Source organism: Cyprinus carpio, chromosome B3 (assembly GCF_018340385.1).
Source record: "Cyprinus carpio isolate SPL01 chromosome B3, ASM1834038v1, whole genome shotgun sequence".
In the NCBI taxonomy this organism is placed as follows: Eukaryota; Metazoa; Chordata; class Actinopteri; order Cypriniformes; family Cyprinidae; genus Cyprinus; species Cyprinus carpio.
In genome coordinates, this window is record NC_056599.1 from 38,834,453 (window position 1) to 38,859,675 (window position 25,223).

A 25,223-nucleotide genomic window follows, 5' to 3' on the forward strand; every position below is an offset into this window, starting at 1 on the left:
TCAAGTTTAGCATGTTATGAAACTGTTTTGCAGCTTATCAATTTATTCTTTAATGTCCTGGTTTGCATCCAGGGTCCAGAATTAAAACCTTGCCAAGCGCCATATACCTAGAGTGAAAATTAGCTTTGGCTAGTACCTTTGCCAGGGATTTTTCTGTCAGTTAGGTACATAGTTTGGTCTCATAATTTAGAAATTTGTGTTTATAGATACTTTTGGACTACAGGTAATCAATTTAAAGGGATAGTTCTCTTAAAGGGAAAAATCTGTCATACTTTACTCGCCCTCATGTCACTCCAGATCTGTATGGCTTTCTTTTTTTTTCTGTGGAAAACAATTTAATGTATATGTTACTGTGTGCTGGTAACTAAACCGTTTCAGTTCCCATTGACGTCCATTGTGTGGACCAAAAATACCATGAGATCAATGAGAACTGAAGCTGTCTGGTTATAAGCATTCTTCAGATGCTGACAGAGAATTGGTGGACAGTCGCTTTAATGATAATTCCTCACCTGTGTTTATCATGCAAGATGGCTTTCCATGGATCCTCTCGGCCAACAGTGTGGTGGTAACTTGTTCCCTGGATCAGAGTTAGGCCACAAGTATTTTTTGTGTCAACACCACGACCGGCACACTACTCAACGGGTCTCAGCGCAACACCAAATCCGACCGGACCCAACGCACCCGCTGGGACTCCCCAGCACACCCGGCGTCTCTCGGGGGCAGCGCGCAGGCGGAGGGGCAGCCATCCCGCAACCTCACAGTAACCCAGCAAGTGAGGTACCAAAGTCCCATGCACAAGAAAATGGAGCCTGATCGGCCCATCGGTTATGGTGCATTTGGGGTGGTCTGGTAAGTCCCGCTGTCATCTTTGGCACACTGATTTATGATGTAAAATATGTTTACAATTTAAAAATTCTTTTTTTCAGTGTATTTAAAAAAGTTTCATTACAATTTTGATGAAACCCCCAAAGTTTTGGCAGTGGTGTTATATTACATACTCTGGCTATCCTTTTTTGCATTGATTAGGTCTGTGTGGGACCCTCGGGATGGCAGTAAAGGTGGCTCTGAAGAGAAAATGCGAATGTCTTCCAGAACCTGGTCTCCTGCAAGCGATGTGTTCAAGGGAACTCCCGGATGCTGTGTTTCTTTAAACATGACAATGTAAGTTTTGCGGGTGGGGAAGGGAAGCTGCAACTGCGTGGGTAGCCATAAAAAAGAGAAATGGGATTATTGTGAAAGAAGACATTGTGTGTGTTTTCAGTTTTGGAACTTGATTGCATGTTTTTTTTTGTAAATGATGGGAATTTGCTTTGGTAGGTGCTGTCAGCCCTGGACATTCTCCAACCTCCACAAATCGACTGCTTTGAGGAGATGTATCCTTCAGACTCATGCTTCACCTTTTTATTCTCTTCATGCCTCAGTACTAAAGGGATTCAAAGGGATGGTCCACTCAAAAATGAAAATTCTCTCATTATTTATTTGTACTCATGCCATCCCAGATTAATGACTTTTCAGTTGAAAGCAAAGATTTAAAAAAAAAAAAAATCTTTTTTTTTAGTCCATATAATGCAAGTGTACAGGACCCCCCAAAGCTGATGTTAAAAAAACCACAGAAAGAAGCACAATGGTAACCCATATGACCCCTGATGATGCATCAGTATGTCTTCAGTGGATTGTCTTCTTCTGTGTTGATCTGAAAGAGAAGTTGTTCCTAAACCTGTGTGAGCTTCTTTTTTTTCTGCTGAACACAAAAGAAGATATTTTGGAGAACGTTGGGAAACAAACAGCTGCTGACAGCCTTTGACTTCCATATTATGGGAAAAAAGTATAATGGAAGTCAATGGTTTCCGGCAACTGTTAGGTTACCCACATTTTTCAAAATAATATCATCTTTTGTGTTCAGCAAGAAAGAAAAACACTCATACAGAGTTTGAAACAGCTTGAAAGGTGAAGTAAATGATGACAGAATTTTTATTTTTTAGCTGAACTGTCCCTTTAGATGGTTGATTTGTTTCCGTGGGTGTTTGGCGGTATATATCATGTGGCAGATGGTTTAGCAAATTGGTGTATATTAGATGTAACTTGCATATATGTGGATTTGCTGTTCTGCAGGGACTCAAATTTAGAACTTCGTCTTTATAATATTAATTTTACACAGCACAGGCTAGTATTTGAGTAAATATGAATGTCCTGGTTTGCATCCAACGTTCAAAAGTAACACCCTGCCAAGCGTCAAATACAATTGAAAATTAGCTTTGGCGAGTAAATTAGCTAGGCAAGTAGCTGTGTTAGGAAGTGCATAATGCAAGAAAAGTATTTATGTATATTTATTATGTATATTATTGTGTATTTACGTACATGTAAATACACACATACATGTATAACGGCCCATTTATTTATAAAATATTTATATATAATATAAATATATACATGTAAATATTTTCAAAATGTACACTGTATGTTTATATTTACATAATAAATATACACAGCACACACACACATATTACATAAATAAAAACTTTTATTTTGAATGTGATTAATCATTTGACAGCACTAGTTTACATACTATATGCATCCCTCTACATATAATAATAAATAAATTCTCAGATTTTACACGGAGGCTAGTATAAGTTTAGCAGAGATATATTTTCATTCACCGAACACTCTGACTGAGCACTTAAGTTTCACTCGCCATCAAGCGATCTGTGATATGTCAGTTCATCTCAGTGGATGCGCAGCGCACCTGTATTTGATGTACCGTGAACTCCGGTGTGAAGGAGCACGACTCGCCGCTGCTTTGGTCCTCGCTGCAGAACACAAGATCCAGGGGGCGTGGTTGGATAAATATACATACAAATATTTTAAAAATAACATCAACTTTTATTTTAAATACAAATAAACAATAAATATACACAGTACAAACACATATAGTATGTAAACATAAACTCTTATTTTGAATGCGATTAATCATTTTGCAGCCCACTAGCATCTAGTAGAAGTTGTTATTGTGGCTGTAGGTGTTCTGCAGGTCAGTTGTTGTCTTAACTGGGTCTGTAGATACGTGATCACCGAGCTCATGCAGAGTGACCTACATAAAGTCATCGTTTCCCCTCAGCCTCTCACCACCGATCACATCAAGGTGTTCCTCTACCAGATACTCAGGGGTGAGTTCACATGGGCATATGTCACTTTTGGATTACATTTTTCTTTTCTTTTTTTAATTTTGGGAATCTGGAGTATTTAATCAGGACAGATGAAAGTTTGAGTGTTATGTGCCTGTATTGCAGAATGGGATTATCTTTGACCTTGTAATCATCCCGAGAAGCTTTAATCTTATGTTCTGAAAATAAAATTTGTTAGCAAAATCCCAGTGAACTGTTAATCTTGTTTGGGGCAATTTTTCCTCTTGTTGCTGGGCGAGTCCGGTGAAGCTTTTAGCTGAGGCTGTGTTTATAATGAATCTGGAGTAGGGATGATAATATTAATGGAGTCATACTTATGAAATGTTTTGAATACCAAAATCTGATATCATGCAATGAATGTACATAAAATGCTGTGCTAATGTTGCCACACTCTTAGTGGAGAGCAAGAGTAATTGTACCCGTAGATGAGATTGATTCATTGGTGCTTGTCCACGCTATTAAAAGCCATCCACCGTACCACACGCGGCTTCAGCGTGCAGTGTGGTGTATATATATTAATATTATAGTTATGTAAATATATTAATATATGGCGCCTATATTAAATAATATATCTAATCTATTGATTAAAAATACTATGTTTATTCTTACTAAAAAAGCCCTGGTGATCCTTTAGATATTTCCTTTTATTTTGTTTTGTGTGCCTGCCTTTCAGCTTCATCTTATGACATGAACTAGTGGAGGCAAAGTATCACACAGGTGTTGGTTTTAGCAAGCACAGGAAGTATTAATTTCCTAATTAGCACTGTTGGTGTTTTGTTGTGTGATATGTTCTTCCTTTATGTCAGTGTCCTTTATGAGATGTCCTCTTTCTGTTTCTCGCAGGCCTGAAGTACCTGCACTCTGCAGGCATTCTGCACAGAGACATCAAACCAGGGAACCTGCTGGTCAACAGCAACTGTCTGCTGAAGGTAATGTGCACATCAAATGTGCTCAGTCAAATAATAATGGCAGAGCGAGATGTCACTTTTCCTTCTCGTTTAGATTTGTGACTTTGGCCTGGCGCGGGTGGAGGAGCCGGATCCTTCTCGTCACATGACCCAGGAGGTGGTGACGCAGTATTACCGTGCTCCAGAGGTTCTGATGGGATGCCAGCATTACACTTCATCTATAGACGTATGGTCTGTAGGCTGCATCTTCGCAGAGTTGCTGGGCAGACGTATTCTCTTCCAGGCTCAGAGCCCCATACAACAGGTAATAATGTACACTACCGTTCAAAAGTTTAAAAAGGGGGCTGTTTATTAAAGAAATCTGGGGGGGGATCCCATTTACAGAAACAAAAGCAGCACCGCTGTTTTCAACATTGATTAAAAAATGTTTCTTGAACACCAAATCAGCATATTAGGATGATTTCTGAAGGATCATGTGACACTGAAGACTGGAGTAATTAAATAATGAGATAATGAAAATTAGTAATGAAATAATGAAAATTAAGCTTTACCATCACGGGAATAAATAACATTTAAAAATAGTTATTTCAAATTGTAAACATATTTCAAAATATGTTTTTGGTTTTTAGATCAAATAAATACAGCTTTGGTGAACATAAGAGCCTTCTTTCAAAAAACATTAAGAAAGTCATACCGACCTCAAAAGTTTATGTACTGCTACTATATATTAAAGGATTAATTTTTTTTAATATAAACTCTAATCTTGCTGAAAATGAAGGCTTTTTAATTAATTTGATTTTAAGAAATAGTGTAGTAAAGTGTTTCTCCTCTTTCTTTCTCTCAGTTGGATCTGATCACTGATCTCCTCGGGACTCCTCCTCTTTCTGCCATGGCATCCGCGTGTGAAGGAGCACGAGCGCACATTCTTAGAGGACCCCACAAACCAGTTCAGTACCCTCCTTTACAATGATTTATTAATCCATAAAGATGTAATGCACAAATCCGTCCTCAAATCAAATACAATATCCTAACTTTTATTTGTGCTTTCTCTCTCTTAGCCCTCACTGTCTGTTCTGTACATGCTCTCAGATGGAGCAACACATGAAGCTGTTCATCTTTTGTGCCGCATGCTAGTTTTTGATCCAGTGAGTGTGAAGTTTCTAGATCACAATAACTGCCTGCATTTTGGCTTACGTTTTTGTGTGATTTATTTATGGCCTATACTTAAAATAATAGTTATTTTGAGGCTGTATACACACTGTATTTGTATTTGTAATTCATAACATTTACATATAAAGCACGTTGTTAAAGTAAATATGTGACCCTGGAGCACAAAACCAGTCTTAAGTCGATGGGGTATATTTGTAGCAATAGCAAAAATACAAAATTGTATGGGTCTAAATTACAGATTTTTATTTAATGCAAAAAATTATTTTGGATATTAGGTAAAGATCATGTTCCATGAAGATATTTTGTATTACCTATGGTAATATATTAAAACTTAATTTTTGATTAGTAATATGCATGCTAAGAACTTAATTTGGACAAATTTAAAGGTGCGATTTTCACAATATGTAGATTTTTGTTTTTTGCACCCCTCAGTTTTCCTCCTTTCTTGTCAATATAGTTGTAATCCACTCCCATATCGTGCCCTAAATAGTATTGAAAAATTACGGTGGATTATCACATAAAAATTTAGGATTGATAGTAGGCAATCCATTCTAATATGATGATTTTGCTGTTGAACGACAATTATTGGTACTTGATCACTGTTGAAAAATGAGTTGCACTTGTGCTAAATCATTCCTTGTGTTTTGTGAAACTGTGATTCATTTTCAGTGCGTAGATATTTCCTTTGTAAATCTCGTTCAAAAGAACAACATTCATGTGAAAAAAGAAATATAAGTTTGTAAACCATTCAAGTGGCTTAACTGTCACTTTTGGTCAATTTAATGTGTCTTTGTTCATGAAGTATTGCACGTTTTCTTATTTTTTTGGTATTATTTTGAGGTGAAAATGACTTCAGTTTCTTCTTCTTCAGGTAATGGTTTGTGTGTGTTGTCTCCATCAATAGGCTAGCGCATTGGTCGCAGCAGTGACGCTTCTCTGTCTCATCCCCGTAATTTGGATGAGTGGTCGTCTGCGGTACCACAACCTGCATGTGGAAGTGCTGTTACTCTGTGCCGAGCCGGAAGGGTGTAGCACCCGAGACTTTGAGCCGCTTCAAGGATCGACCTTTCAGCCACAACTATGAGCAGAGCAGGCACTGGACGCTCCGTCTGGCAGGGCAAAGGTGACTCACTCTGGCGCTTTTGTTACGAGGTAAATCTCCATCATCTTTTGACATGAATGACCTATTTTGATGACCTTTTTTCTCTCTTCGTCTCAGAGCTCATCCATCGTTTTATACAGAGCACCAGCAAAGGCAAACGAGGTGCCTTTGTGCATCAATCCCCAGAGTGCAGCCTTTTAGCTCAAAACCTTCATCAGGTGAGTATAAGAACAAGTGTTTTTTTTCACAACTCGTCTCTTTTTTTCAGTATATGCACTCAAAATTAAAAATGACACAGGGCTGTCGCCCCTGCCCTTTTTTTAAAATGAATCAAAAGGGGCCCCTCTCAACAATGATCAACAATACAATTTTGGTCAAAAATAAAAAAAAAAAAAAAAATGCCATTTGAATTATAATTAATATTAACAACTGTGTAACAAAGCAGTAAACAAATTGCTCAAAATTCAGAAAATTCCCCATTTATTTTATCTGTCAGTCTGAGACGATGTTGCATGCATCTCAAACAAAGCTGAAGTTTCATGTGACAATGTGAAGTGGAGCGATAATTTCCCAGTCTTATTCATAAATGAAAACCACATAAGCCATTGTCTCTTTTCATATTTGTTAACAAATGTGAAATGGATAAAATAGAAGTTGTTGTGTTTATTTGTATGTAGCATTTCATTTACTCTAATTTATGTACTGCATATAATGGCACTTTTCCCACTCCATGGTGCAGGCTTTGTATGTTCACTTTTGACACTTTTCTGCATGGTGTACAGTGCGTTACGGCACACTTAAATCGCGGTACCACCCTCGGTTGAGTTTCCAAGCGAGCTGCAAAACCGATACTAAAATGTGACGTCTTAACCATAGACTGTATAAAAACATGGACGTTATGCCCGTGACGTCACCCGTAGTTTTCTGAAGAGTGTTTTTGAAGCTTAAAGTGGGCGGAGCAGGTCGTCGCCATCTTGGCAGCGCATCACTCCCAGATAATAGACAATGGACAAAAAGACGGGAGGTGGTTGCTGAAGCCACGCCCACCTAGCTCGATGGCAGTGGTGTTGCAGCAGCAATCCACCTGTCACTCACGTGGCCACGCCCCATTAATTATTCAGAACTTTAAGGCTTAATAAAATTTAAATGAATGAGTTATAAAAAAAATCACCTCCGTCATTACAGTTGTCATGAAGGGCAAAATTAGCTATATAGACCAAAATAATTTTTTGCACCCGGCTGTCAACGTTTTTTTTTTTTCCTGCGGTAAACTGGGGCATTTTAACATGTGGTCTATGGACTGACTTCCCTTTTGGAGCCAGGCTGTAGCGTTTTCTGCAGTTTTTAGTCACTTCCTTGTTGGCGTCACGAGAGAGCGGGAGGTTGCCGCAGGGTCTTAGCACTTGCAGATCGCTGAATTGGTCAGAAGAATAACCGTTTTTTCTTTCTATTAGCATCGTTGGATTTGCGCCAAAAGCCACCTAACAACCCGCTAGTTTAACTTTGTCAGCAACAGCCACCGCGTATCGGTCGCACACTTTAAACAACTTTCTTTAAAATATTCTTTTTTTTAAAAGTCTGGCCTCCTTTTGTCTTGGTTTTTTTTTTTTTTTTTTTTTGCGCATGGTTATCACAGTTACACTGTCCACAGCAGTAGAGGTGGTGGCAACTTATATAAATCCACCCATTTTTGAAGCGATACTAACTGCAAAAAAAGTGGAAAGCAAGCTAGACCGAGCCTGAGACTGTACCACGCAATGGACAATAGCCATAATATACAGTTACATAGTATTTATATAATAATAAGAATGAATATATATTATATTTATTTTATGGTTGTGATGTTTGACAGTTTGGTCTCTATTAAAACTTTTTTAAAAAATTTTTGGTATAGTTTATTAAAGAGATGATTTACCCAAAAATGAAAAAAAAAAAAAAAATTCTGTTATTAATTACCCTCATGTCCCGCCAAACACCATACGACCTTAATAAATCTTCAGAACACAAAGTAAAGATATTTTTGAGGAAATCCGAGAGCTTTCCTGACCCTGCAATAGACAGCAAGCGCAACTACTACGGTCAGGCCAGAAAGGTAGTAAAGGACATCATTAAAATAGTCCCATGTGGACATCATGCTTCAGCTTAAATTTTTTGAGGCTACGAGAATACTTTTTTGTGGCAAAAAAAAACAAAAAATATACAGACTTTATTCAACATCCTGTTGGCATAAAAACAAATCTTGTTAAAACCATTTATTTTCTGGTTTTTATTTACTTTATGATCAGATCCACAGCCTGGCATTCCTCACAAAAAAAAAAAGGTTATCAAGGAAAGAAGAGAGAATGAGGGATGAGGTGGATTCTGGGAAGATGTGGATCATAGGAGCAAGCATGCTTTTGGAGATGAAGATGAGATCACATGCTTTTGAAATGAACTCTCAGCACTCATTGCCCAATTCGACATGGAAGTTTAAGAAAAACCTTTTTTTTTTTTTCCAAGAATTCCACTTACACGACACTGATGAATAATGCTTTTGATGCTGCTGAGAAACACTTTCTATACTGACTTGTGTGCTTGAGGTTTTGGGAAATAGAATTTTCAACAAGTAAAAAGAAAATGGATTTGTTGAATAGAGTAATTGAGCCCAACGTCAATGTTGTGCAATACGTATATCTGGATTAATTGCAAATGACGAGACTGGCGCCTGACCATGAGTTTCACTAACAGAATGAGATGTCCATAGCTCGCCTCGCCCCCAAGCGGCCAATCTTCAATCTGCCGCTGTATCTCCAAACTCTGTCCTATAGACTTTTTTAATCACTGTGTTTCCCTTTTTCTGTCTGGGGTTCTGTAGGTTTTCCTATTCTGAAAAGAATTTCTGGTAACCAAAGTTTCTTAAGTCTTCTTACGTTGTTACTGCTTCCTCATTCAGCCTGAGATGCTTTCTGTCCGAAATCACTCAATTTTCTCATTGTTTTTTTTCTTTGCTCTTTGCTCTTTGTGGGGGGGAACCTCTCAACATTTTCTTATGAAGCACCCTGTCAAATGATCCCTGAGCAAATGCATTCGAGATTTGCGAGATGGTGGCATCTCGTGATGACAGGTACTGTGCCGGTCCCACCTTGAAGCATCTTCCCAAAGGTCCCGCCCCCTCCCTGAGGACAAACAAGAGCGCTATCAGCATCCCGGCTCTCCTGATTGGGCGAGGCTCTGTAGCAAGAAGAAAGATTGGACATATGTATTATTTTCTCTTTTTAATTTATTGTCGTCGTTGTCCATCTTGTTCGGTGTTTGTGTTTGGCGGACCAGGTGCGTGGGTTTCATGGCGCCCATGAGCGAGCCATCTGGTCCATGAGTGTTTTCGAAAAACTGCGAGTTTTCAGAGAGTTTAGGGAATGTGGCAGTGTTGTAAAAAAAAAATGTGGTTTTTTTTTTTTTTTCATATATATGATTTTCATTACCTCAACCGGCCCTCATTTTCACTGGGCTGGTTTGATAAGGGACTGAACCCAATCATTTATCAAAAATGTGTAACTGTAAATGGCGCAGTCGAATGACGTCAAGTGTGTGTGTGTGTGTGTGAGCCTCCGTTCCACTGGGCCCGACAGCTCCTCTCTGCTGAATCCATCTGCTTTTTTCTTTTTCCTTCAGATGCGGGATTGTATTACCCAGTGGCTTATGGTTAAATATTAGATAGTTGTTGGGAAAATGCTGCTGTTTGTGTATGAAGCTAATATTACCTCACCAAAAACCTCCCCGACCTCCATTTTGTATAAAGTATCACAACACGTGTTGCTAGAGCTCACGGATGTTCCCTATTTACAATATGGACTAGACTGTAGACACTGTAGGACTTGTGTCAGAGAGCAAGCTCGCGAGTGGTGCTACTCTAGGGAGTTTATTGACAAAAGAACGCTGAATTACTTCAAAAATGCCCAGTACTGTACGCGTTTTGCCTCCCTACCACCAGGTGGCAACACGAGCGCAGTGGCACGATTGGTTTGTATCAAAGGCAGTTAGTGCTCATCAGTACATGTCCTCTCTCATGCATTGTGTGTATGTATGGACCTTCACCTTGGATTTGCAATTGCAGTGCATTAGAGGTTTTATTTCAGAAACGTTTTTTAAATGTGCTGTTGCTATTTAATTTTATTATAGAAACGTTTTTTTCCTCTCATTTCCCCCTCGCCCACCCCAAAAAAAAAAGGCCCATGTTTTGTGACCCTTTTTTTTTGCTTTTGGTTTAAATTTTGTGTTCTTAAGTTGATGTGTTTATATGACCAGTTGTGCTATTGTGTTGGTAGAAAAAACTAGCAAGAAATAGTGACGCGGAGTGAAGAATGAAGTGAGTTTGTTACCGTCTTAGCGGACGTGCCAAGGCAGAAAGTCAACATTTTAAGTGAATGGTGAATTTCTTTTAGTCGTAAGATAGATGTTAGAAATTTTTAAGAAATTCAAAACTTGAATATTCGTGTTAATGGATCTAGGATGGCCCTTTGATAAAATGATTGAACAGTGTGTTTTAATATGGTTTATTACTTTCTGTTATCTGTTTTTTGTTAGTTCCTCTTTTTTGTTTCTTCTTCTTTTAGAATTTGGTCTCACATATGCAATTTTAGAACTCAAATGATAAAAAATGTTTTTGGACTTTTTGCTGTTCACCAACCAGAATACTTAAGTTTTTAAGAGAAAAAAAAGAAAGAAAAAGAGAGAACATGGATATTGTGGCTAAATAGACCATTAACAGAGACAGGACACCTGGAACACCTTGCCTCTGCATTCTTATTGGTCTGTCATCATAAAAATTGCATTGGAAGGTATGGGAACAGAACAATGGCATTTCAATTACTAAAGATTTGAAGAGGTTGCTTTATAAGTTTTAGAGAAACCAGGGGTGTTTAAAATCAGCATGAAATGAAAATTCTAAAATCTTCGCGTGGTGTTATTTTTATTGTGTGGGTTTTTATTATTATGATTATTATTTTTTTTTTTTTGTCATGTTTCGTAATGTTTAATCAAAATGTCATATCTGGACCTGCCGGTGAAAACAAACTTTGCCGAAATGTCGCTACTTCCGTTTCATCGTGACTTTAAAGTTATGTAATTTAAAAGGTTACATAACTAAGGTTTAGTATTTACAATATCTATTAATGACTATAAATATAAGTAGTTACATATACACCGAGGGCCTCATGAATCAAATGCTTGTGTGTATCATTCAAATTTGTAAAACCACATGTACATCAGAAATCTGCACAAGGTTCATTGTGAGTTTAAGTACATTCTCACAGCTTTTTCATGTTCCCAAAGTCCCCAAAGTAACCCAAATGGATCCTAGGATACCTTTTTTATAACTGCATTTTGCATAAAAAATTTCCATATGCATATTGCCGTTGCAGACACCAAAATAGTGGTTATACAGATTGCAATAAAATAAAATATTTTATCTAAAATTCCGTGAGCGAGACCAGGATAGTTTTCAGATAATGTATTTTGAACACGCACTAAATATATTCTCACCCCACATGCAATTTGGGAAACCCAAGATGCTGCTCTAGGATTTATTTTGGTAGGACAGTCTTCACTGTAAACAACATCTAATCACAGCTGCAGCTGTATATTTGTATGATACAGATTATCGAGACAGCAGAAGTAAGATGAACACAAGGGAACATACAGTGAAAAGCTGAACACTATGGTCCCCATATGGTTGCAAAGACAGAGTTATCACTGTTGAATGTTAACGTTGGGAATCCATAGTGGACCCATTTCTTTGTGCAATCTTGTATAGTACAAGCACTGAACCAAGAAATCATCACGGACATAAAAAACATGCTATCTCCGTAAGCATGCCATAGAGACAGTTTTAAAAAGCCAGCACCATCCCTAAATATAAATTAAATAGATATATATTATACTATAATATATATAATAATATATATATATATTATATATATATATATTATTAAATATATAAATATATGGCAAGTTTATTTTTAGGCTCCATGGGCTCCGATGTATAAAGTGAAATTTACCATATACCACACTGGTATTTTAAATAAAAAAAATAATAAACTTGGCACATGCACACTTAGCTGGTGAGAGCGTAGTATTAACCACCTTTCCCCGTCATGCCTGACAATAGAAAATTGCATATTAAAAAAAAACCACAATCTACTAAACTGCTATTATGTAAAACATGCACTGACACATGATTTTTGTTGCACAACACATTCTGTCAAGTCAGGGACTAAAGCGTTTAGCAAAAGTATGTTTGATGGATTTGCTTAAGTTATTTTTTAAAAAAAAAGTAATTAAAGATAACGAAGAGCATATGAATGTAAAAAACACTGCAACATCCCATAAAAAAAACAAGAAACAGTCGAGTTTCAATTAATGGTGACTTTAAACTCATAGACTAAACTTACTCTCTTGCCTGCGTGTATTAGACAAACAATACGTATTATTTGAGCAGAACATTCATAATTCTGTTTAGTACGGACTACTGAAACAATAAAAGATAAACAAAAAGGACGTCGGGCCATAAATAGTTAATGCGGTCTCGCGCGATCAGGTCACTTTGTTTTACTCGCCATTGTGTCAAATGTTACTGTCAAGCAAAGCTTAAGCCAATCACTGAAGGGCAATAATCTGTCGCGTCCTTCTCGTTTGGCCCATCAGCAGTTAGTTACTAAGACTCGCGGTGGCAGATTTAAAAGTAAAATTAACCTCTTGTTCAACGCATTTAGGACGGGGGGCCCTGTCGAGCAGACGCGATTTCTGAACCGAGAGCGATGACAATGAACAGTAAGTATAAACCGGCATTTCCCGTTTCCGTGATATTATGCACTAATTCTCCGGTGAATTTAAATTATATAAAAAAACAAAACAGAGAACACCTCCGCTCACACCCTCACAGAGAGCTCTCTGCTTTGTTGTAGCACACAGCGCTAGCGCGAGACCTAGCGTGACTCTCTGTCTCTACTTTGCATACAGGCGAAATACAAATAACGCCATTATTAGGTCGCTCTCGGCATTTGGTTTAGGATTGCACAGGTTTTGTAGTCAAATGTGAGCCATCCACCCCTCCCCCTGCCTTCCCCGGTCCCCACTTGTTTGGTCTAATCCTAGCGAGGCGGGTAGAGAGACAGAGCCGGGGACCAAAGTGGTTGTCTGGATACCTGCCTCTCTCCTCCTCCAGCTGGTGCAGGGATCCGCTCTCCGCCGCGGGCTAAGCCTGCACTTTCATTTAAATAAGTCATTTGCAAGGCTAATGTTTGAGTGTGGCCAGTATCTGACCTACTGCAGCTTTTGATCTGCTGACTCCTCAGCTCGAGTAAAGCTCTTTGTGAAGACCAGATGGACGCGGATGGGTCTTTTATAGTAAGTTAGGGATGCATGCGCTTCCTGGACAGCTGGATGTGGACAGACGAACGCGAATTACTGCAATACGATTGATCGTTATCATTGTTATATATATCTCTATATATATATATATGAGATATATATATATATATATATATCTATATATATGATATCCTATATATATATAGAGATATATATAATAGTAGATATATATTAATATATATATAAATAATATCTATATATATAGATATAGATATATTATATCAATATATATCGATATATAGATATATATATATATATATATCTATTATATTATATATCTATATATATATTAAGATCGTATATATATAATCTATTATATATATATGATATATATATATATATATATATATATACAGATATATAACTATTGTATTTTCCGGCAGGTGCTTGGCAATCCAAAACCTGTGCAGCTTTGTGGGATCAAGCGCTTGGGATAAATTCAACATCATCATGTGGACCGTCTCACAGAGCCTCCTGGACCCTGTGATCCGATTTCTGGAAGACTGTGACAGGATTGTCCTTCCCCGAACCTACGCTGCTCAACCTTAAATGTAATCTTCTGCCTTTTTTTTGCTCCTTTGCTTTTGGTCCAATCTGACCCTGACCCACCCGCTGCTTTTCTCTAGCATCTTAGGATTCGCCTTTAACCCATTCAGACCCTATTATATGTTCTAACTTGCATCACCTTTCTCTGGTGTGTTTAGGGTAGTGCTGCAAAACTGATTAATATGGTTTCAGGAATGCATCGTACAGAATTTGTGCTATCTTCACCAAAATGATTTCTTTAGACCATGCCTGACCAAAGTTGTGGAATTAATGAAAGGCCTGTAAGAGCAACCGACGTCTGACCAGTGATCATGTAGTGACATTCAACTTTGTGTTATGTTTGGTGATGTAACATTGTAGGTGGTGTGTGGTATAGTAGTACATGAAAATCCATGAGCAGGTCATTGTAAGGTTTCAGGTTTGAACCCCGAGGACGGATGCCAACCCTTGTTATTGGAACCAAGTATGCGCCTATAATCTGTTTTCTTTGCTTAAGATGCCATATGCATCAACAGTTATGTTTTAAATTAATGTTCATCCCACAATGAAATTCAAAATCTGTACAAATTAAATTTGTTGATTTTAGGTTACGCTTAATTTAAAGTCTAGCATTGTGTAATTATACAATGAAGCACTTCTTTTATCAACAATATGCAACGTACTAAAGGATGAGGGTTCGTTTAAGGTTCGTTGCATGTAATTATGGCATAATTTAGTGTTGTACTATAATACATTTGTGACCCTGGAGCACAAAACAAGTCAATAAGTAGCAAAGGTCTATTTGTAGCAATAGCCAAAAAAATACATTGTATGGGTCAAAATCAGTGATTTTTCTTTTGTCAAAAATTCATTAGGATATTAAGTAAAGAGCTCATTTTCCATGAAGATATTATTTAGCAAATTTCATACCTAAATATATCGAAAACTTATTTTTTTGATTAGTAATATGCATGCCAAGTTCTTCATTTGGGACAATCATCAAAGTGATTTTCACAATAATTTAGATTTATTTAAAATTTTTTGCACCCTCAGATTCCAGATTTTCAAATAGTTTTATAGTTACCAAATATTGTCCTATCCTTAACCATGCATCAATGGAAAGCTTTTATTCAGCTTTCAGATTATGTATACATTTTAATAAAAAAAAATTGACCCTTATGACTAGTTTTGTGGTCCAGGGTTCCATATGTATGTATATAACAATAGCATATTAAATAATCGTTAATTAATAAAATTTATGATTTTTTTTTTCTAACAGTAAATTCATATGTATAATATTCTGGATGTTTTGGCTTTCCATCGTAATGGATATCAGACATAATAAAAAAAAAGAACCAAAAAAAAAACAATTTTTGCAATTTATTATAACTAATAGATCAATTTTATCGTATTTTTGTTATCTCTGGGTCTGAACGAGGTTGCACATGTCACGGATTGAACACTGGCGTACAATAATCATATTGTGTTTGGGGGCTCAGGGGGCGCATCCCCGTTTTTGCAATCGGTTGTTTTTTTTTTTTTTTTTTCTCTTCTCCATCAACCATGTGGGGAGGAAAGCGATTCATTACTGGCTGCCGTCAACACACACACACACACACACACACAGACCACACACACAACGGTACACACCGACAGCCGCAGGCCTGTAGCGCCTCGTGCCGCTGCTGCTGCTGCACTCACTGGCGAGGAGGACCACAATAGGATGGATGCCGCTAGCCTGCTAGCTCTAAAGGTAGCGTTGTGAAATGCGCGAGCCCTTCGCCGATGCTTGCTGTTTACACGAACGGATTTGGAAAAATCCGAGCGTGACCGAGATGACGTGAGGACCGGCGGAGGGTTTTATAATATCGTTTGCGCGAGATTAGAGTTAGTTAGAATCCGAGAGAGCGTCACGTGTCTCGTCTGTGATTTGTTTTCGTAACAGAATTTGTCGCTGCTCGATCTCTTGCATTATTTGCGTGCTGCATTAACAGATTTGTTCGTGCAGGCTGCAGAATAATGAATAACTGACTGTCATGTGTGTAATGCACTCCTTAGTTTAGCTTTGATGTCTGTTGCAGGTTCGGATGGACGTCTTTTTACGCTGCTTTTGTGATTGGCTTGCTGCAGACACGCACTCACTGTCCCACTGTAGCAATATAAAAGGAATAATACACTCCCTTTCACCTCCTACCACAAGGTTACCCTCACTGTACCACGGGATGATGGCCTCACCCTCCCACACACCCCCTTTCTTTCTTCTCGGTGTCCCCTCGTCTCACTCCCCTCCCTTTCCCTGCAGTAAAGTCTTTCTAAATCTCTTGCTTGCTAATCCTTTCCGTGCCTATTTTCGTACGGACCCCCCTCCCCCTAAACATCCCAGCTTCTTCTGCTTCAATATAAACATGGCAGTTGTCCGGAATAACTTAAGAACTCCTTACAAAGCAATAATGAGATCAGTGAATGGATGCAGTCTTCCTGAAGATATGTGTGCGATCTATGCCATGCTGTCACAATGCATACCTTGTAGTCTGTCATTTAAACTAGGCTTGAGAGATGAGTGGTATTTTAAGTTGATGTATGCACATTGATTTAAGTCTTGTTTGTCGAGTTTTAATGTGGATTATGTGGTCTAATTTTCCTTCTTTACTCTCCCCGTTTGTTTCATCCTTCTGTCTTGGCCTCGCCCTTCTCTCTTCTTTTTTCAGTGAACAGATTTTGGTGAGAATCAAGGTATGAACGTAATGCTTATGATCAAGCAACAATGTTATTACAAATTAAAATACTTTTATTACTTGTCTATTTAAATCTTTTTTTTTTTTTTTTTTTTTTTAAGATTGGTTTTCATGAATGGGATCCTATTATGAAAAATGTATGGACTTTTTAAAAATGCATGTTTAAATGTGTTATATTTATCCTCTTTAGACACACAGTGACGTTGAGCAACTTTGCCCGAGATTATGCTGAGGCATCCTGGCAGCTGGCTCCTTATTCTTCCCAGGCCTCTTCCTATGCTGTCCAAGCGATTCCTGAAACATGCTCCTGGGCTCAAATGGAGCGAGAAGGATGCTGTCATCGTCTCGTCCAGGTAAATAAAGGGAAGAGAGAGTGAGATGTGTTGAAAGGTGCTGTCAGGCTCAAGCTACCTGCTTTCATTTACTTGTGTATCTGTGCTATTTTTTGTTTTTTGTTTATAAAAGTTACAAGTCCATCATTGTATTTTTGTGTGATTATTAAGGTTCAGTTAAAAGGATAATATGACAAACCAGTTGTTTTTAGTTGTTTAACTATATCAGTCAATGTGGACTCTTATATGTTGTATATGTAATATGCATAAAATATGCATCAATAAAAACTGGCTCTAGCTTAGATTTTAAAAATAAATTGTTAAAATGGTTACTAAAATATTTGAAGCTGGTTGCCTGAAATGAATGGGGATGATGATCCCATAATGATCAAATATCTGCCCCCCCCTGATTCATCGGTCTGTTACTAAATGTGTTTCTGGTAAGTTTATGTGAAATGTGTCTGATTAAAATCTGCTGAGTAAAGATGTTGCATGTAAGGTTACATTTGATTGCAGTGCATGTCTGATGCACTCATTTGTGTTTTTTCTGCTTAGCTAGGAGAGTTACGGAGTAATATCCTGCTTTTAAATGGCTCTTTCTTCAACTTGTGTCATCAAAATCTGCTATTAATGGTTTTTCGAATATCACCTATCCAAGGGTGTTGGCAGTCTGTTTTGGTCTCCTTGCTGTCTTCCATGTTTTATTTTCTCTCACCCTTTCTCAGACTGGTGTCCTCCGTTCAGGCCATTATGGCATCCTCTGCCGGGTACATCATCGCCTGTTCATGTGAAGACATCATTGAGGACCAGTGAGTATCAGATGAACATTTGTAACAAGATATAACAGTGAACATACCTTTTATTTATTAATTTTTTTTGACAGTTACGATTGAGTGTATATGCAGGGCTCTGTGTTTTACTATGCTCAGCACTGTTTTACTTTGGTGTTTGTTTGTTTTCCCATGTGCATGTGGTCCCCTCGCCTCTTTTCACTTGTGTTGCGTTTGCATATACAGCTGAGAATTGCTCTCATGTTCTATGGAATTGTTCCCAGATGTGTAGGAGTGTGAAAGTATTCCCTTGACTCTGAGTGTTCCTAAGAATGTGCTATTCCTCAATGTGCACCTGTAATCTAATTAGAAACTAATTAGGTTGCGAGCCTATCTGTAAATCCACTGTGGCGCACCAAGCGGGGGGAAAGGGAGCGAGACGAGAGAGAGTAGACTGGCAAAACTACTTTGGAAAAACTTGACGGTGTCAGACTTTTTAAGGGACAGCGTTTAGTCAGCGATTGTAGTTAATACTTGAAAGCCGCGTCTTTACACTCTGTGAAACCCATTAAGGAGGTTTGTGGGGAAAACGGTTGGCTCTAATTTGATATTGCCTCACCTAATCGAATTGCAAAATCTTGTTTTGAGCTGTTTATCTTGTTTAATTTTTCCTTAACCAAAGACACACAAACTAAATTAAGAACGACAGTTCAAATAGGTCAGAGCAATCATGTTTATAAATGATTTAAGCCAGGTAAAATTCAATTACTTGTATACTCGTGTTTTATTAATGCATCAGTCAGGATACAGGGGGGAAAGGGGGGAGGGCTGGGAATTAGACACAGGCCAAGTATCATGCTAGGCCTGTTTTAAAGTTTTTATTGTCAGATTTTGAATTTATACGCTTATTTAGGTTTTGGAAGTATTATATTAATAAAAAAGTCCATCAGTATTATGATTGCTTCAGTAAATGTTTTTGATTATTCATGACTGTAATAATGGATTTGAATAAAGGAATTTAAAAGTGTAATAATTCCTATGTAATATCTTAAACAGTAAGTTACTGAAAACAGTAGGGATGCACAGATTCCACTTTTCCCTGAACAGGCCGATACTGATACTTTTATTTTTGGTACCTTGCCAATAACGAGTACCAATACCTGTATTTTCATTGCATTTGTGAATATTTTTTTTTATTTTTTTTTATAAATACTGGGTACAAAAACCAAAAGAATATGTATATGTTAAGTTGGCTTAGTTCATTAAGCAAATAGGTATTTCTATAACACAAAGTCGCATTTTTTTTTCATCTGAAACGTGTTTGCGACTATAGTCCAAAGGGACTCTTATAATTAACATTACATCAACAAGCCAAAACATGCCCAATCATGGTGGAATACGTAATTTGGAGAAGAAGAATCATTGAATAATAACAGTCATCATTTTTGTTTTTTTTGGTGCACAAAAAAGTATTCTCTGTAGCTTCATAACATTAAAGTTGAAGCACTGATGTCACTTGGACTATTTTAACAATGTCCTTACTACCTTTCTGGGCCTTGACTGTAGTAGTTGCATTCCTGCATATGCAGGCTCAGAATGCTCTCAGATTTCATCAAAAACTATCTTAATTTGTGTTCTGAAGATTAATGAAGATCTCATGGGTTTTGGAACGACATGAGGTGTGAGTACTTTTTTTGGTGAACTATCCAGTTGGGGGAAATCATTGGGATTTTTTTTTTTCATCTTCTTCAAGAGAAGATTGCTTTTTTGATCATAGACTGTATAAAAACTTGGACGTTGTGTCCGGGATGTCACCCGTATCCGATTCCATGCCCCGACGGGAAGGAGCGTTTTTGAAGCACAAAAGTGGGCGGAGTAGGTGGTCGTCGCCATCTGGCAGTGCATCACCTGCATGTCACTCCCTGATAATCAAAAATGGGCAAAAAGGCGGGAGCTGGTTGCTGAAGCCATGCCCACCTAGCTTGACGGCAGTGTCAGCCGCGTCAATCCACCTTGTCACTCAAGTGGCACACGCCCTTAATTTATGCAGAAAACTTTAAGGCTTAATGTATTTTAAACATATGAGTTATAAAAAAAAATTCACCTCCGTCACAGTTGTCACGAAGGACAAAATTAGCTATATAGACCAAAATCTTTTTTTGAATCAGGCTGTAAACATGTTTTTTTTCTCTCTGTAAAGTTGGGCATTTTAAACAATGGGGAGTCTATGGGCACTGACTTCCCCTTTTTGAGCCAGGCTGGCTTCACGAAAGAGAGCGTGCAGTTTTAGTCACTTCTTTAGTTGGCTTCACGAAAGAGAGCGGGGAGCTTGCCACTCACTTTTTTTTGATGCTAGAAAATGCCTCTATAATAGAAATTTGCTATTCATTTATGACGTTTCAAAATTTGCTTTTGAAAGAAGTCTCTAATTCTCACCAAGGCTGCATTTATTTGATCTAAAACACAGTAAACAAAATGACCATTTTTCTGTTTGAATGTATTTTAAAATGTAGCTTATTCCTGTAACGCAAGCTGAGTTTTTTCAGTAGTCATTACTGCAGTCTTTCCAGTGCTACATTTACATCGTAGAAAACAGTTGATCTGCTTATTTTTGTAGAAACTGTATTAGGTTTTTAATGAATAGAAAGTTCAAAAGAATGCATTTTATTTATAATAGAATTTTTATACCATAGTAAAATGAATACTGTCCACTGATCAATGTAATCCATCTTTGATGAACATAAGTATTAATATCTTGTTACTGACCCCAAACCTTGAAGGGTAGGGTGTATGTTTAATTTCAGAAATAGGACACATTTAACCTCACCAAATCACATTTGTCTCAGGAAGTGTAGAGAGTAGTTTTACTGCCTCTGCAGTCTGACTCTACTTGATTGCTAGTCAAATTATAAGGACAACACATCCCCCAAAAAATGAAAGTGTCAACATTTTAGTTTCCTCTCATGTTTTCTAACCTATATTAATGCTTGTCTCACAAAAGGAGAAGTTGATCTCTTCTGTAATTCCCACCTTGGCTTGGACTTGTGGTTCTCAAAGGATTTTAAAAGTGATTTAGGAAAAGGAGTTAAATGTGAAATAAATCTGCAACATTTAAAACGTAAGGTGCCTTTCTGAGGCATTATATCTATAAATATTCAATATATAGAAATATTGAGTAATGATGAAAACAAAATCATGGGAATGTAATTATGTATATAAAACAGGGGTAACCTGTTTTTGCAGAAGTAACCCTAAATCTCATCTCGGGGTGTTCTCACCCTTGTTCTTTTTCGTTCCTCATCTCTTTCTTCTCTTTTTTCCTCCAGGCACTGGCTTACCAGCAGCTATATCCTCTTTGCTGTCCCCTACTTCGTCTATGACATCTATGCCATGTTCCTTGTGCCACTGGTACAAACTTCAGGTCAAAGATCATGAGGAGGAGAGCGAAGCCCAAACCGATGAGGTCAGCCATCAGCGGGCTATCTGCGCCGAGAGATCCTTATGGTCCTGCACCATGTCGTCATGGTCACTGTCTGTTTCCCTGTCTCTGTGGTGAGTGGAATGAGGGTTGAGTGACTTTAACGTTTTCTCATAAACACACACATATGAAGTGCATCTTTTTAGAAATACGATTCCCGGAGGCCCATCAGAGCCAGTCTGGACCATGTGTTTGGAGTGTAGTAACATAGCTGTGGCTTGATGACTGTTTAAGAGTGATTTGATGGGATCATGGTCTGTGGGTGGCTTGAAGTGTGGCTGGAGTCAAAAAACTTGTAATGAATGGGTCCTGTGTACTTTCACCCTGTAATCATGCTCCGTCCATCACTCTCCATCAGTATCCATGGAGACTGTTGCTGTCGGCAGCAGTGCAGCAGCCAGCACCTGGCATTAGCTGCACTTAAATGGCAATGAGTGTTCTGTCCTGATAAGACAGAGAGAACCTCTACCAGCGATTTCCTCTGATAAAAACCACACTAAGCTTTCCTACATCTGACACAACACACAAGTATAAATTTTTTCTTTTCTTTTCTTTTTTCCCATACACCCTTCTTCTCTTCGTTCTCTTTCAATTTCCTTCCCTTTCCTCTTCCCCTTTTCCTTTTCCTCTCCCTTCCATTCCCTTTGTAATTCTTTCATTTTGACCTTCCTTTTCCTTTTTCTGTTCCACTTACATCTTTCCTTCCTTCTTTTCATTCCCTTCTTTTCAATTTCCTCTTCCCCTTCCCCTTTACTTATTAATTCCTGTATTTACATTTTTTTTCTTCTTTTTTCTTCCCTTTCCTCTTCCTTTCCTTCTTCTTTATTCCATATTCTCCTTTCCTTTCTTACTTTCTTTTTCTCTTCCTTCCCTTTTATTTCCCTTTATGTTCAATTTCCATTCTCTTCTCTTGCTTTCTTTTTCCCCTTTTTCATTAATTTATTTTCAATTCCCCTTTCCCATCCATCTCTTTCCTTTTCCTTCCCTGTTTTCCGTTTCCCCCCCCCTCTCTTTTTCTTAGTTCTGGAGACAGGGAAAAGGGGATTATTTCCAGGGTTGTGATGTTCCTGGCAGAACTCAGCACCCCATCTGTCTGTCTTGGAAGAATACTCATCCAGGTACTAACACACAAAAACACCATTCTTTCTGTATCCCTCTATCTTTCTTTTGGTTTAGTGACTATCCCTCTTTAACAACCTAGGTAAACAGATTTTTGCACTACTCTCTCTTTTCTTGGAAATGTATGGGTAATTTCTACTAGATTTACTAATCTTAAAACATCTATTGGATTGGCAATCTTTCACAGACTTTTTTTACTGTAACAACTCTCTCGAACACATCTCCTTCTGTGTTCAGTGTGTAGTTGGGAATATGAATCATGGTTTTTTCAGGGTTCATTGCTCTACCTATTAATATTTTTCTATCTGTTAAACGCTCTCTCTTTCTCTTCTTCTTGCTCTCTCCTTTGTTTTTTGTTTTTTTTTGCCTCAGTACAAGCAACAGCACACTCTCCTACATAAAGTCAATGGAGCTCTTATGCTGGTCACTTTTCTTCATCTGCAGAGTTCTTCTCTTCCCCTACCTCTACTACGCCTACGGCAGGTAAAGATCACTGTTTAACACTCTCACTCATTCAGTCTTTCACTCACTTATATTTCTATTGCTCATCTATTCCTTCTTTCTTTTATCTTCTCTTTCTCTCCTGAGTCACACGCCTCTGATATTAACATGGATATTTAAAATCTTGAGATTTTCAGACGCATATATTTCTCACTCGGTCTCAACCCAGGATTTGATTTGAACATGAGACATTTATACATTCCTCCTAAAATGATTGTAATAACCACCAAGGATCAGGAGCGGTGTTGTTTTGTATCGATCGTAACACCAGGACACCCCTCATCAGTCTGGATGGCATGTTCTAATTTTAAAATTGCAGGCCTGATGTCTTATTCATAAGATTGGGAATTTGAGCATCCTTAGACTTAACACTTGTGCTCCTAGTTACATTTTCTGATTGTGATCTTTACTGGCAAACTAATATATTAGGGATGGACGATAATATCGGAACGTTATCGGAATCAGCTGATAAAGGCCGAAAAATCGGCATCGGCCCAAGAAGAAAAAATGAGCTGATATGCTTTGCCAATTAGATGAAAAAACTCACTTGTGCTCAGGGTGTGCTGCTAACGATATGCTCATGTCAGTAGTGGGGTCATTCTTGAAGCAAAATCTTGCCCTGAATGGGGATTAAATTGTTTTGGATCACCCATTTAATTTGAGAATGCACGTACAGAACAAAGCGTCCGGTGTGCGATAGAGTCAACAGTCACTGGTGCATGCAGCAGCAACACCATCCAGTAAGGCTTTTTCTTTTATTTAGTGGGTGCTGTAGGCCTACTTGTAATAAAATAAAAGTAAAATACACACACACACAAAAAAAAACATTAGGATAGTTATTTCTGAATAAATAAAGACATAAAATCACAAGTCTGTTTTGTTTTTAAAAAGTCAGAAAGCTATAGCTTACATGAATAAAAATCACAAACATGGCATGTAAATAATTTTATATACAGATTGTTCATTAATGTGTAAAATATATTTTTAAATGAATTATGAAAACTTAAATACAAGGTACTCTTTTGCTTTAGACCATCTACATACAAATAAAGAGGCAACATAAAAATAATTTGTTTATAATCTTTGCACAGGAGAGACTTGTTTCCAAAAAAAGGAAATATATTGGTATATGCATCCACTATCGGCCAAAAATATCAGATATCGGTAAAAATTCAATATTGTGCATTCCTAATTTATAGTAATGGTTATCATTATAATGATCATCCTTGGTGTGAAAGGAGTCCCGCATCCTAAATAAAAGAGTCATGTGCCAATCGGTAAAGACTTGCATTACTGCAGCCATTGGTTGATACTGTGGTTTCCATAAAAACATTTTCCTGAGAGACACACACTTGGGACTCTACATGTGCATTGGGTGGACCAACCTGAAACATGCATTGGTTTTATTGTTTTTTTTTTTCTGCATTTCCCCATTAAAGTAGATAGGCATTGCAAATATGGCCCTGAGATGATCTAACTTTTTCTTGAAAATGGACTTGATTATAAAAAATATACCGATAATTACTTATTCTCTATATGCTGACTATATGCAAATATTGTTTGTGCTCATATCACAGGTACGCCTCCATCCCCTTCTACATGGTGCCGCTGTCTGTGCCCTGGCAGTGTAACGCAGGTGCAGCTTTGCTCATGGCCCCGCAGGTCTACTGGTTTTCCCTCATCTGCAGGGGTGCCTTCCGTCTCTTCACTGGAGCCTCACGGCACAAAGCGACCCCTAGCAGCACAGACTCTGAACCGAAAACCTCACTCCGGCCCCCTGCCAACGGATACAGCCCCAGAGAGACTGACTCGCACTGAGAGAGGAGTAGAGATAGAGATGTAGGTACAGGGTAGCTGGGTTTAGACCAAACAGGAAAACCGAAGGCAGACTGACTTATGTACAATGTGTGGCTCTACCTTAGACCCAGTGGCGGGGGATAGCAAACAAAGAAACTGAAGGTCTGTACCCTCGCTATTCACCATCCGTCATCCTC

General features: G+C 38.0%; 2 pseudogenes; both read left to right on the forward strand.

Annotated features, from left to right (window-relative positions):
• The first annotated feature begins 527 nt into the window (after positions 1 to 527).
• LOC122136838 lies at positions 528 to 8,890 on the forward strand (annotated as a pseudogene).
• An 8,396-nt stretch (positions 8,891 to 17,286) lies between these two features.
• On the forward strand, positions 17,287 to 25,113 carry LOC122136613 (annotated as a pseudogene).
• The last annotated feature ends 110 nt before the right edge of the window (positions 25,114 to 25,223 follow it).